Source organism: Canis lupus, chromosome 5 (assembly GCF_003254725.2).
Source record: "Canis lupus dingo isolate Sandy chromosome 5, ASM325472v2, whole genome shotgun sequence".
Classification (NCBI taxonomy): domain Eukaryota; kingdom Metazoa; phylum Chordata; class Mammalia; order Carnivora; family Canidae; genus Canis; species Canis lupus.
Window position 1 is genome coordinate 42096440 of NC_064247.1, and position 14627 is coordinate 42111066.

Sequence of the window (14627 nt, forward strand, 5' to 3'; positions counted from 1 at the left end):
AAGCAGGGAGAAGGAGAGTCTGCAGGGCTTTCTTATTGCTACCCATGGACTTATCCACTTTAGGGAAGAGTTTTAGGAGTCCTGGTAGAGAACTTTCCTAGAGGAGAAAGGCCTGTTGGGATCAGACCAGGTGTGCTTGAAGAGGCTATCCCCTTTGAGCTACCTGGGGAAATGTTGATGGTGCAATAATTAATAGTAATTACCACAACCGCCATGGAATAAAAGTAGGTACAAGGAAGAGTCACAGTCTTATCACGTTTAATACACAAAAGAGCCTTAGAAGGCAGAGATGCTAGTGTCTTAATTTCTTGGATGAGGAAACCTAGGCTTATGATGATTAAGATACTGGCCCCAGGGTCACCCAGCTTGTCTGACACCAAATCTATAGTCCTGAACAACACCTAGGAGACCTCAGATCTCTGCTGGTTCTGTAACTTTATGATTCAAAATATTAAGTGAGATCTTTATTCAGAATTCAAAATGAAACTGATACTCATCAAAAATATCCCCATGGCAATCGCACATCATCTTTTCCCTCCTGGTGTGTTTTATAACTTAATTACAAGTCTCAACTTCATCGTTGGCAGAATAATGACATATCTTTTTAAAAAATGGAAAAACACTTCAGGTATAAATAGATATGGCTTAAGAAAACAAACTTAGCATAGGAAGCATGAATGAGTAGGGTGCATTGACAGTTTGCCCTAAAAATAGTTAATACACTTAGTGGCAAAGGATAAAGCTGACTTCATAACATTGTGGGCAGATATCAAAGAAATCTGCCTGTGCGGGCTTCATTAAAGCTGAAATTGCCACAACAAAAGTGCCTGGTCATAACTGCTCTGTTCAGAGTCAAAAAAAGCAGATGCTCCACTGATATATAAAGATTGTATATTGTTAGAGACGTCATCAAGTTAAGCCATCAGGTGATTGCTTTCTTGGGCAGATTTATAACTTTGTGACTTTGGTGAGCTGTAATACCTCACTTTGTGCAGCCGTGCAACCTCCCAGGAGGATTGAATGGTTATTACATAGGAGTCAGTAAGAAAAGTATCTGTGAACAGTAAATATTAGTTCTTATTATTCAGATTTAGGGCTTGCTTTTTCCCCAGTGAACAAAAAACCCAGACTTATGGTGGTTCAGAGGAATGAGGTAGATGAAAACTCCCCAATGCAAAATATAACATGAGCCATAAATGCAAGCCACATACACTATTTTCAATTTTCTAGAAGCCACATTAAAAAAATAAATATATAAAAAGAAACAGGCGAAATTAATTTCAGTAATATATTTTATTTCACTATCTCCCTAATATTATCATTTCAACATGTAATCCATCTTAAAAATTATTAAGAAGTATTTTACTGTTTTTCGTACTGTTTTTGAGGTCCACCATGTATTTTACGCTGAGAGCACATCTCAATTTGAATAGCCACATTTCAAATGCTCATTACCAAAGGCGGCCAGGAGGTGCAGAACTGGATGGTGCTGCCCAAGAGATCAATACATATCAACATAGACGGCTTGTAATCATAATGGTGAAAGGAAAACAGGAAGTTGCCCAAAAGAAATAGTATATTATGGGCAGCCCCTGTGGTGCAGTGGTTTAGCGCCTCCTGCAGCCTGGGATGTGATCCTGGAGACCTGGGATCGAGTCCCACGTTGGGCTTCCTGTATGGAGCCTGCTTCTCCCTCTTCCTGTGTCTCTGCCCCTCTCTCTCTGTCTCTTTGAATAGATAAGATTAAAAAAAAAAAAAGAAATAGTATATTACTATTTATAAATGTTTGAAACATGCAATTGAGCACTATGTGTTGTCTATAGAAACAAGATACATGTGTAAAGCCTTTTAAAAGGAGGCTATACCTCACATTCATGGGACGGGGGATAGACCCATAACAGCAGCTTTCTTTGTACTGTTATATTCCCTTTATATATTACAGGAGAACTTGAAGCATATAGGAGAAATATGAACGATTGCCAAATATGGCACATGGGAGTTTGGTACACTAGAATCCCGGCTTTGCTTCTTTCTGGCTTTATGAACTTGGACAAGTCGTTTCACCTCCTCATGGCTCATTTTCCTTATCTGCAAAATGGATTCATAACAGCACCTACTTAATAGGGCTACTATAAGGATTACAGGAATGAATGTATGTAAAGAGATGTTTGAAGTGGCACACAGTAGGTACTATTAAGTTTTAGCTACTACTTCTACTGTTTTTTAATCCTTAAAAAAGAAAAACTCTTATAATTATTTTTTTACCACAAGAACAAATACAAAACCAGGCTGCATCTAAGAAAGGGACTTTGAGATGCTCTAAGTGGACTACGCCACAAATACCTATGAATGTGCTTGTGATACATTTCTTCTACGTGAAGTCCAAAAATAGTTATTTCTTTGTCAGACGGACATCATGGGGATTGTTAAACCGATCATGCCATTGAGTGATTGAGGGCTTTTTCATCAAAGCTATATTCTTACATGTGATTCATCCTATTTTCTCATTGCCTGGAGCCTCAGGCAGGTTGGAAAAGCTACATGATACTTTGATTTTGTAAGTTAAAAAAAAATAGGCAGCAATCTTGCTCAGGCTAAATGTAGTGCAACATACAGCAGGAGGAGGCTCCCTCAAGCCACAATTTACTGCTTAAATATCAGGACAAAAGCCTTTTCCTTGGGTTCGTCCTGCAGATGGCCTTTCTTCTCTCTCTGAGCTGGATTTGATTCTTTCTTTGTATTCTTTCCAACCATCCTCTCCTTAATCTGAGATGCTCTGTGATGCCCAGTTTGTCAAATCACTTATGTTAGTGCTTTCATTTCTCAGAAGCACTCATTTTGGAGCATTTCAGCACACAAATCGACTGTGTTTCGTTCAGACTCAGAATTGCTTTCTCTTTAAGACTTTTCCTTTTAGTCCTTATTCCTTCTTCTTATTTTTCGTCAGACTTCCACCGGGTTTTGAGATAATGAAAATGAGAGGCAATCCATTCCCAGAACCAGTTTTTGTTTAAAATGGTCATTACTGTTCTGACACCATATCTTTTCCGATCTCTTTACTAAGCCATTTTTAAATTATTTATTAGCCAAGGGGTTTTTGTTTGTTTGTTTGTTTGTTTCTTCCCCAATCTGCCAGCTGCTTCTCCACAGGCTCAATTTTAACCCCTTCTGTTAATCCATTTTTTTAAAAAAACAATGTCCTTTTTCTCATGATGCCTTTCTGGTTTTTATCATTCTCCTTTTTTTTTCTTTTTCTAGAAGTTACTTTGTTTCCTTTATTGGATTTTCTGTAAGTCTTTTGCCTTTTGGTTACTAACCCTAATTGCAAAATTGTAGTTAAAAATTATTATGCAACTGGAATGCTGAGGAGGATAGGATGTGTGGCTGGTCCCATGGCTGGGCTTTCAGACCTCCTGGCACAGGAAGAGATTGTCTGTAACCACAGTCATTCAGAACATCCCCAAACTACAGAATCCAACACGTTCCAAGCTGAAAAATGGAAGAAACATTCAGAGGGAAGAGCAACATTGGTCCCATTGTCCTTCAGCCTCTCCTTACAACATGACTTTGAATACATGGTTCTGTGAGCTGTGAACATTTCCTTCTGGTTCTTTGGCTCTAACAAACTGTGTGATCCTAAGAGCTGTCAGGATATAGTCATGGCCTGTTCATGCACTATGTTTTGGGTGCCTAGCACCATGCCAGGATGCATGAGACAGAAGGAGGGAAGAGGAGACTCCAGGCCAAACCATGGGAGAACGGACATGTCAATTCAGAGCTGGAAGGATCCTGGTGCTTGTCTCCCGTGAACTCTCTTTTGGCAGATGAGGAAGCAGGAGCCTGGGGAGACAGAATGACTCACTTCAGGCTATGTAGCCAGTTGGTGGAAGAGCTGAGACATAAACATGGGAATGAGTATGTTATACTGACATTAGGAACCAGAGGATGGATATAACGATAGGAGTTTCAGCCTATTTATGCTAGAAACTCCCTCAGCATCTTAACAGGCTTTAAGTCTACAGAAAATGCACATTGTTGTTGCAGCTTTGGAAAAATCCAGGGCTGGTAGTAAGAAGGCTTGAACGTAGCTTCCAAGGAGACAGCAACAAACGCATGAGGATGTTGCGCCTCTGGCAAGCCATTGCTGGTTTGCGTAAGTCTTGATTTTTCCAGGTGGCCTTGGTGACAGTTGGCAAGGGGGACTGCTTATGTAACCGCCTGACTAGGGATTGCGGCAACCTCAGGGAGAGAAGCAAGTGTGGGAAGAGCCAACCCCAACCCAGGGAGCCAAGGAGCCTCCTATAGGTGAAGTTCACTGGTAGCTTGTGAAAATTCCTTGGCTGTGAAGCCTGTGAAAAAGCCAGCAGCAGTCTGAGTGCTCCCAGGAGGCAGCAATATTCTCCAGGTCAGCCCCAGACTATGTGCTGGAGCCACGCTAGTTTTCTGGCTCAAAGCTGGGTTTTCTTGCAGTGTGATTCAGTGCAGAAGAAATAAAGGTGCAAAATTAATTTATGAAGCAGAGAGGAGGCCAGGAGCCAAGCAGTGATCATCAGTAACAGCAGCCCCTCATCGTGTGGTCTCATGCTGTGCCCAAGGACAGATCTGCCAAGCACTAGCTCCGTGACCACAGGCCAGTCAGTCATCGACCTTGTGCTTAGGCGTCTCCGTGGTAACACCTCCCGCCCTGGGCATCCAGGGATGAGAACTCATCCTGGTCCCGTGTCAGGTGCTGTGCCTGGAGCTCAGGGGGCTCCAAGGAACCAAGTCAAAGGTGTGATTCTACCCATTTCTTTGGGTGGCTTCCTATTCTTTCCTCTTATGTCTGTGGTTTCCACATCTCAGGAGCTATCTACACATAGCTCTGAATTATCCAGGAGTACAGGAAAAGAAAATTGAAAATCAGAGCACATAGAAGTCATGTTGGTGCATCCTTTTCCCCACAGCACCTTTTCATTTCATCCGGTTTCAGTGACCCACACAACCAGGCTCACAGCATCATAATCAGTAGAATAATGCTCTGATGATGGTTAGGTGTCAGTATCGACCGATGCCCTGCTCTGTGCCAGGCCATCCACTAGGTGCTGTGAGGAAGTGAGGGCTGTAAGGAGCAATGTGGGACTCAGGAAGCTTTTTAATCATGTGAGAGAAACAATATTGCACAGGCGACCGGGCTCTCTGGTGTTAGCCAAGAATGAATTTCCCGGCAGAGATGTTTGCTCACCTTCCATTAGCTCCTCTGACTGGCAGATGCTGCCGAGCCTCCTCCGAGTGATGGGGGCCCTGCCAAGGAGCTCGGCTTCCTGCTCCAGGGGCGAGGAAGACAAATGTGCACAGAAAGCACTCTTAAAATGGTCTTGGTGGGAAGATAGACAGGAAGACAACCGCAGATTGTTTTCTAAGGAAAAAGGAGGCCAAGCCAGATGGCAGGATGCAGTGCAAGCAGATTTGGGGATTGGCACAGCTCATTTTGAGAAGCTAAAAGCACATGGATGACAAAAGTAAATCTTCCAGAAGCTAACGTTGAAATCCCAACTGGTTCAGCAACCCCCAACCTATCCCCCATAGCTAACCTTCTAAAAAGCAAATCAAATCCAAATGAGAAAACCTGTGAGTTAAGGAAGCTATATCCACAGTGGTAAAGAAATCTCTGAGAAAAACTAGTACCACCAGAGAGAGGAGCACATTCTTCAACATGCCATTCCTTCCCTCCCCCAAATCCTTGCTGGACACTTGGCACATAAGGGCTCTCTCTCTTTTTAAAACTTGCCATTTGTCTCTGAAGCCGTATTTGGCACTTCAGCCAGCCACTGACACGTCAGCCTGTCCATCATGCACCCAGCTAATCATTTCCGAAGAATCTGCTGCCTTCGGTGTTCATGAATGAGACCTGGTTACTGCTCCTGGAGATCTTGCAGTGGGCCGGGGGCAGGGGCAGGGGTGTTAGCAGGTGGAGAAGAGAGATTTGAAATAATCTACAATGCAAGGTGAACATTTCTTGCAAAAAAATTTGGGGGGGGGGGTCTATCATCTGTTGCATACACATGCTCTATCCAGCCTTCACTCTAGCCCTGAGAGATACAACATGATGGAGCTGAACTAGTCTAAGGAAATGGTCATCTCACTCCCCTTATCAGTGACTGGTCTGGAGGTGGCCATGTGACCTAGTTCTGATTATTGATATATCAGCAGAAATCTGTTAAGTGGGGTCTCCAGAAAAACTTCATTTTTTGTGTGAAAAGGGATAAATGGGCAGCCCCGGTGGCTCAGCGGTTTAGCGCCACCTTCGGCCCATGGCATGATCCTGGAGACCCAGGATTGAGTCCCACGTCAGGCTCCTAGCGTGGAACCTGCTTCTCCCTCTGCCTGTGTCTCTGTCTCTCTCTCTCTCTCTCTCTCTCTCTCTCATTAATGGATAAATAAAATCTTTTAAAAAAAAAGAAAAGAAAAAGGGATAAATAAACATGACTGGGGCTGCTAGTTCTTTTCTTCTTTCTTGATAGAATGTGTATGCAATGCCACAGCATTGCATGTGTAGCCATTTTGAGATCATGAGGCCACAGCATGCAAGAGTGGCAGAATGTGTATAGCGAAAGAGTTTGGGTCTCCGACAGCATCATTGTGGCATTGCAAGTGCCAACCTCCAGGCTTCGTAGGTGTGAAAAAGGGGCCATTCTGTTACAAGCTCCTGAATTCATCTGTAATGATAATTTCCTTAAGTAGTTTTTTAACTTAAAAACTATTTATTATTTTTAAATCTACTAACAAAAAGTGCATTCAATGGAGGAACTGTTGGAAAATGCAAAAAATACAAAAGAAAATAAAAACTTTCTTCAAACACCTAAAGATATCCATGATGAACATTTTGTTGTCTACCTTTTCCTACATTATAAATGTATTATGTGTGGTTTTAAAACAAATTTGGGGGGATCCGTGGCGGCTCAGTAGTTTAGCACTTGCCTTTGGCCCAGGGCATGATCCTGGAGACCAGGGATCAAGTCCCACATCGGGCTCCCTGCATGGAGGCTGCTTCTCCCTCTGCCTGTGTCTCTGCCTCTCTCTCTCTCTGTCTCTCATGAATAAATAAATAAAATTGTAAAAAAAATAGAAATAAAACAAATTTGGGATCATATTGCTTTATGATCTGTTTTTTTTTTCCTCTTTTTTTTTTAATTTTTTTTTTAATTTTTTTTTTCCTAACCCTAACCCTAACCCTAACCCTAACCCCTAACCCTAACCCTAACCTTAACCCTAACCCTAATTTTTTTTCCTCTTAATGATTTTCCACGAATGGCTTCCCATGTCAGCTAACATCTATTTACAACATGGTTTTCAATAAAGGGATGCATTAAAAACCAAAAACAAAAAACTAAACCCAGGAGAAAAAAACAGCAAAGTCCTACAAAAAGCCAATATGACTCAGAATTGTTTGTGGCACCAGGCACCCTGAGCAGACTTGCAAGATTTTGGGACTCATAGTGATGCAGGTGATCTTGGGGACCATTTTTATTGAAATGAAACAATTTGCAGTTCCTCTGAGATTCCTATTTTTAAAGTTGTCCTGGAATCTCATTTTAGTCTCTTAAAATTTTTAAAAAGGGAACTTGTTTATTATTGATTCCTTATTACATCTTTCTGCCAAAGGGCAAATGTATTAGATCTTAAAAATTCATTATATTTATGTACACATGCTTGCATACAAACCAACGTGTTGCACATAGTTCTCTGTCAGAGATGTGGCTGGCTTACAGACCCCCAGCAGGTCTCTGAGCAGGTCGGTCCCTTTGGCAGGCTGGCCTCATGGCCCCCTTCTGATTACTGGTGTTTCCACTGAGTATGGACCAGTCCTTGCTTTCACCTCTTCCTACACCATGGCTTCATCCACGTTCAAACAGTAGGCCATGGAGCTTTACCTTGAAAAGGCGTTGGAAAGGGATGCAGCTCCACCCTCCACCCACTGCCTGGCTACAATTGGTGTTTACTTCACCACCACGGGCACCTTATGAAGCCCCCGATGCACAAGCAGCAAAATACAAGCCTTTCTTTGGGGGAGGGGGGTACTTTGAAAGGCATCTTTGTCACATCTCCATCCACCTCTCAAAACAGAACTATAAACACAGCTCCTACCAGGTGAGTTTGTAATCTAAATAAACACCCACATATGACAAGGAGAGATTAGAAATTACACCCAAGGGCAGGATTTATGGTGCTTGTTTTTTCCCCCTGGAATTAAAAAACAAGGCATTGGAATTCCCAAATACGTTTCCAAGAGGTCAGTTACCAGGGTTACTAGATAAAACTCTGTTTTGAAATGTGAAAATGAGGTCCAGCAGAGAGGGAAGGAGGGAGGGAGAGAGGGAGGGAGGGAGGGAATGGAGAGGGAGAGAAGGATGGGAGATACCCATCCCATGAATTTGACAGATAGCTCCTGAGTGTCCCTAGATGCCAGGATGCAACAGTAAACAGGACAAAGCCCCTGCTCTCATGCATCATTTGTGCTAGGCCAAAGACACATTCTACTTGGCTCCCATTATTAAAAAAAAAAGTCACCATTTAAAAATCAACAGGTTTTAATGGAAAAAACTTCCATATTTTCAGCCTCTCTTGAAAAATCCCAAGGCATCAACACTAGCCCCGTATTCCACGTGGCAACGGTAGACTAGAATAGGAAGCAGCTGCCTTGTTTAGAGGGGTGAGGGCTGCCCACATCTCAGGCGCCCAGTCCACGCCCATGTGTGTGTTCTCTTTGCCTGCTGCTTTAGTCAGGTACCCCAGGACAGGGGAGTTTAGGCCTCCCTGCACCGCCACATGAGAGCCGTGTGAATGTACGCATCTCGTCCTGGCCACTAGATTGGAAGAAGCTTTGGAAGAACGGCAATGTCCAGGTGTCCATGTCAGGCTCCACTTGGGCACACCCGCCAGTCCTCTCGGCCCCACTCCGCCGTGGTGATCAGGTGTGCCCATGCCTGCGGGTCACCCAGGTCCTCCTGGTGCCCTGGCCCGGCACTAGGACCTCACCCATATCTCAGTGCAGGGCATGTGGGCGTCCACTCTGCAAGCACACCCAGGCAAGCCCAAGTGCAAGCCAAGTAACAGCAGCGGGGATGCATCTGGCCACAACTGGGGCCAGGTGCCAGTACGGTCTGATGGGATTGCGAACCGAGCAGCATGACCAGCAGGTGCATGGAGAGCAGAGGTGGCGGTGGAGTAAAAATAGGAAGCCAGTGAGGAGAGGTTTAGTGACACAGAGATACACATCTGTGACTGTAGATCCCTGTTACGAGAAAGTCCTTTGGAGCCGGTTCTCGTACCCTGCCCGGATGTCCCTTGTAATAGGCTCCAGTAAGTAAAGCAGACATTCCAGAACCACCTTAGCACAGTATGGAGGAAACACTCTCGAAGGTCAGGGGAGTGGGTATATGAACATAGATATATCAAGTGAGACTGGAGCCACCCTTTCCTGACTATGGTCCTCAGGAGGTCCCAGGGGACACCATGTTCACTAATGCAAAAGGGTAAGGGGCACCTGCATCTTTGAGAAACGCAGTGGCAGCTGTCCTCTGTAAGCTGGAGCTGACAAGGTGAGCTGCTGCCGTGAAGCTGGGCTCCCTGGGGTGGATGGGGATTGTGGGGTAGAGGCTGCAGCTTTGCCCTGTCAGACGCAAGGAGGCTGTCCTTCTAGTCAGCGACAAGGCTGGAATGACGATGGTGGGATGCGTGATGAAGGCCAATTGAGGAGGGTATTCCAAGGACCAAGACTGAGGGAAGCCCCACAGGTGTTACTTGACTTGTACAATTAAAAAATAAATGAATAAAACAAGAAGGAAGAGAATGACTGTGAGGGGTGGGAGGGACAACTTTAAAGCAGCAAGTGTTTTTTTTCATTTTCAAATATCAAAAACATCAAACCATCAAGTTTCAAAAGAAGTGAAAAAGAGATTTCGTTGGTAAACACTCTTGCTAGCTGAAATCTAGATAAAAATCACTAGAAGAACCCCCAAACAAATGTGATTTAACTGAGACAACAGGAAATTCCTTAAACTAATTTATGCCAAGGGCTGGCGCAAGAGGAAAAATTATTTCTAATTCATAAGCGATTTAGGTAAAAGTCCTGTTTGCTTGTTCCATGCGGTAAGGGAATATAGAAATGTTTAGAGTCAGTCTTTGGACTTTATGAGTGTAAGTGGGAATGACCAATTTGGAAATCATCCCAATAATATATTTGTGTATCATTTGATAGTTCTGCTAAAGCCCCACGGCCCACGTGTACCTTCCTTTGACTCCTCCGCATCTGTCTCTGACAATAATTTATGTCCTGCCCAGACACTCCGTTCTGCCCCATAGTCCCGAGCACAGGCTTGCACACAGGGTGGGCAGGGGGGCCGATTCGCATTCATTGAACACATGATGTCCTTTGATCTTCCAACATGATACCATCTCCTTGTAGGGCGGCCAGGCTCTCCCACAAAATTTTTATTTTTTTATTTTGAAGCATCACACGCATACAGATAGGTGCATAGGACATGAAGTGTGCAGCCTGATGACTTTGCGCTTGGCAAACACACCCATGTACCTGTCACCTAGATCAAGAAATAGAACTTGATGGGGAGCCTGGTTGGCTCAGTGGTTTAGCACTGCCTTCCACCCACGGCGTGATCCTGGAGACTCGGGATCGAATCCCATGTCGGGCTCTCTGCATGGAGCTTGCTTCTCCCTCTGCCTGTGTCTCTGCCTCCTCTCTTTCTCTGTGTCTCTCACAAATAAATAAATAAAATCTTAAAAAAAAAAAAAAAAAGAACTTGACAAGTATCTCCGAAGCCACTCTTGTGTCTCCTTCCGGTCACTCTTGTCCCCAAGAGTAACCGCTCTCCTGACTTTTGACACCTTCATAGATTAGTTTTTTCTTCTTCTGAACTTTAAATAAATGGAATCCTACAGCAGGTACTTTTTTCTAGCTCCTTTGACTACAGTTTGTGAGGTTAACCCATATTGGGACAAGTGTTTGTAATTTTCATTGATATAATCTTTTATGTGTATCCATTCTACTGTGGATGGACATTAGGAGGTTTTGAGATTTGGGGCTAGATAGTGCTACTATAAACATTCTTATATGTGGTTTGGGTGCCCATTTGTAGGCCTGAGAACATGATCACCAGGCCACTGATTTGCATGTATTCAGCTTTAGTAGATGCCAGACAACTTTCCAAACGGATTCTTCTGACTTACACTCATGTCAGCAGAGGATGACAGTTCCAGTCACTTGACATCCTCACCAGCACTTGACATTGTCTGTCTTTTTACTTTAGCCATTATGGGGGTATGTATTTGCATTGCCGTCCACAACCTTTTATAAGACAAATTGGGTAACAAGAGAAAGGTGTTAGAGCAGTCTGTGATTTCCAAGAATGGCTGCCACACTCTCTCTTGTCCCATAGAGTCTTTATTGTGACTTTGACTCTCCTCTTATCAAGAGATGAGATCTGTGCTCTCTCCCGTAAATCTGGGTGGCCTCAGGGTTATGGGCTACATGACACTATGTAGCTTCTGAGGCTGTCATAAATGTGATACAACTCCAGAAATAAGCCCTCATGTTTATGGTCACATGATCTTGGACAGGGTGACAAGACCATTCAAATGGAAAAGGAGGATCTCTTTAGCACTTTGTGTTAGGAAAACTGGATGTTCACATGCAAAAGTGTGAAGTTGGACCCTCATTTTATATCAAATACAAAAAAGAACTCCAAATGGAGTAAGGCCTACACATAAGGCCTACAGCTATGGAAGGAAGTTGGAAGAAAACATATAGGAAATCTTCATGATATTGAATTTGGCATAATTTCTTGAATATGACACCATATGCACAGGCAACAAAAGCAAAAATAGACAAATAGGACTATACCAAACTTAAATTTTCATGCATTGGTTTTATGCATTTGTACAAGGGACTCAATCAACAGAATTAAAGATATCTATAAAAAAGGAAAAAATATTTGCATATCATATGTCTGATTAAGGTTTAATATTTAGAATATATAAAGAGCTTGTATAATTCAACAACAACTAACTTGATTAAAAAATGGACAAGGGATCAAATACACATTTCTCCAAAGATGATATGCAAATGGCCAACAAGCATATGAAATCATGTTCAACATCACTAGTCATGGGACACCTGGGTGGCTCAGTGGTTGAGCATCTGCCTTCGACTCGGGGCATGATCCTGGGGTCCTGGGATCGAGTCCCACATCAGGCTCCCAGTGAGGATTCTGCCTCTCCCTCTGCCTGTGTCTCTGCTTCTCTCTCTCTGTCTCTCATGAATAAATAAATAAAATCTTAAAAAAAAAAGACATCTCTAGTCATCAGAGAAATGCAAATTAAAACAATCACTAGGATGACTATTGCTTTTAAAAAAACTTGAGGGACACCTGGGTGGCTCAGTTGGTTAAGTGTCTGTCTTCGACTAAGGTCATGATCTCAGCATCCTGGGATTGAGCCCCACGTTGGGCTCCCTGCTCAGTGGTGAGCCTACTTCCTCTCCATCTGTCCTTCCCTTGACTTGTGCTCTCTTGCTCTCTCAAATGAATAAATAAAGCCTAAAAAAAAACTTGAAAATAAGTTCTGACAAGGATGTAGAGAAATTGGAACCCCTGTGCACTGTTGGTGGGATTCTAAAATGGTGCAGCCATTATGGAAAACAGTACTGTGTGAGGCTCCTTGAAAAAAAAAATAAAAAATTGAACTACCATATCATCCAACAATTCCACTTCTGGGTATATATCCAAAATATTTAAAAACAGAGTCTTGAAGAAGTATTTGCCCACCTCTGGTTTTTATTATTATTGTTATTATTATTATTATTATTATTATTATTATTATTATTATAGCAGCATTATTCAAAATAGTCAAGAGGCAGAAGCAACCCAAATGTCCATCTATGGATGAATGGATAAACAAAACTATGCAAGCAACGGAATATTATTTAGCCTTAAAAAGGAAAGAAACCACATGGAGGAACTTCACATACATATTATTAAGTGAAAGAAACCAATCTGAAAGCACTACACGCTTACACGCTGTATGATTCCAACTGTATAACATTATGGAAAAAGACAAAACTATAGAGACAGTAAGAAGACCAGTGGTTGGCGGGGCTGGCAAGGGAGAGAGGGAGGGATGACTAGATGGAACATGGAGGATCTTTAGGGCAGTGAAACTACTCCTTGTGATACCATAATGATGGCTACATGTCATTATACATTTGTCCAAACCCAAAGAATATACAACACCAATAGTGAACTCTAATATAAAGTCTATTTGGGGAGATTATGATGTGTCAAGGTAGGGTTGTGAATTGTAACAAATGTACCTCTCTGCTGGGGGATGGTGATAGTTGGGGAGGCTGTGCATGTGTGAAGGGGCAGGGGGTTTTGGGGAAATCTCTGTACCTTCCACTCAACGTTGCTCTGTGCCTAAAATGGCTCCCCCTAAAAATCTTCATTAAGAAGAAATAAACTCTGTCACATGCTACACCATGTATGAATATTGAAGACATTTTGCTAAGTAAAATTAACTAGTCACAAAAGATAAATACTGTGTGGTTCCACTTACATGCAGTAGTATCTAGAGAAGTCTAATTCATAGAAATAGGAAATAAATGGTGGTCACCAGGGGATGGAAAGTAGGAGGCAAAGGGAAGCTGTTATTCAACAGGTATAGTTTTAAATTTGCAAGATGTAGAGCTTCTGGAGATCTGTCCCACAGCAAACTGAATATCCTTAACACTATTGAACTATACACTTAAAGATGGTTATAGTAGGCAATTTTATGTTATGTGGGTTTTTTTAAACTACAATTTAAAAAGGTGATATAGCTTCTGCCTCATTCTCTTGGGGCCCTAACTCTCAAAATCCTGCAGTGATGTCATGAGGAAGTTTAGACTAGTGCTGGCAAAGAGACCACATGGAAAGACCCCAGATGTGGGTTTCGGTCCACAGACCACTGAGGTCCCGGCCACTGACCAGTGCCAACCACCGGACTGTGAGTTAAGGCAACAGTAAGTCGGCCCTGACTTCCAGGCTCCCCGGCTGAGGCCCCAACATGGTGGAGCAGAGATGAGCCAATCCTCCATACCTATTTCAGTGCCTGACCTGCAGAATCCATGAGCACAACAAAAGGATTATTTTAGGCCACTAAACTTTGTGGTGTTTGTTTCCAGCAACAGTAGCTGGAACAGGTGTCTTAGAAATTGCTTTTCCCTAATTCTGGGCAGGGTTTTCTGAAAGGGAATTTGAAGGGCAGCCCTGGCAGGTTACGAAAGACCAAGCCTCATTCCCTTCTGCTTCTTTACAGTCAGTTTCTGAAGACAAGTCCTGGGTCACATGCCTCAGCTTTGTTCCTCCTGGTCCAGACAGCCCTCTGAGGCTTTTCCCCTGGTGACACTGAGACATCGACTTTGTCCCAGGGTATTTTCGAGTTCTCTAGGACAGGAGGATGCCACCAGCACAATAACCCACTCATGCTTTGTGGCCCTGAGTGTGTCTGGTAGTTCTTAGCATTTTCTTTCAGCCCTTCTAAGGAGGGAGGAGGCTGTCTGGGTTTCTTTGTTTGGTGGGAGCAGGTGCAGGAGGGAG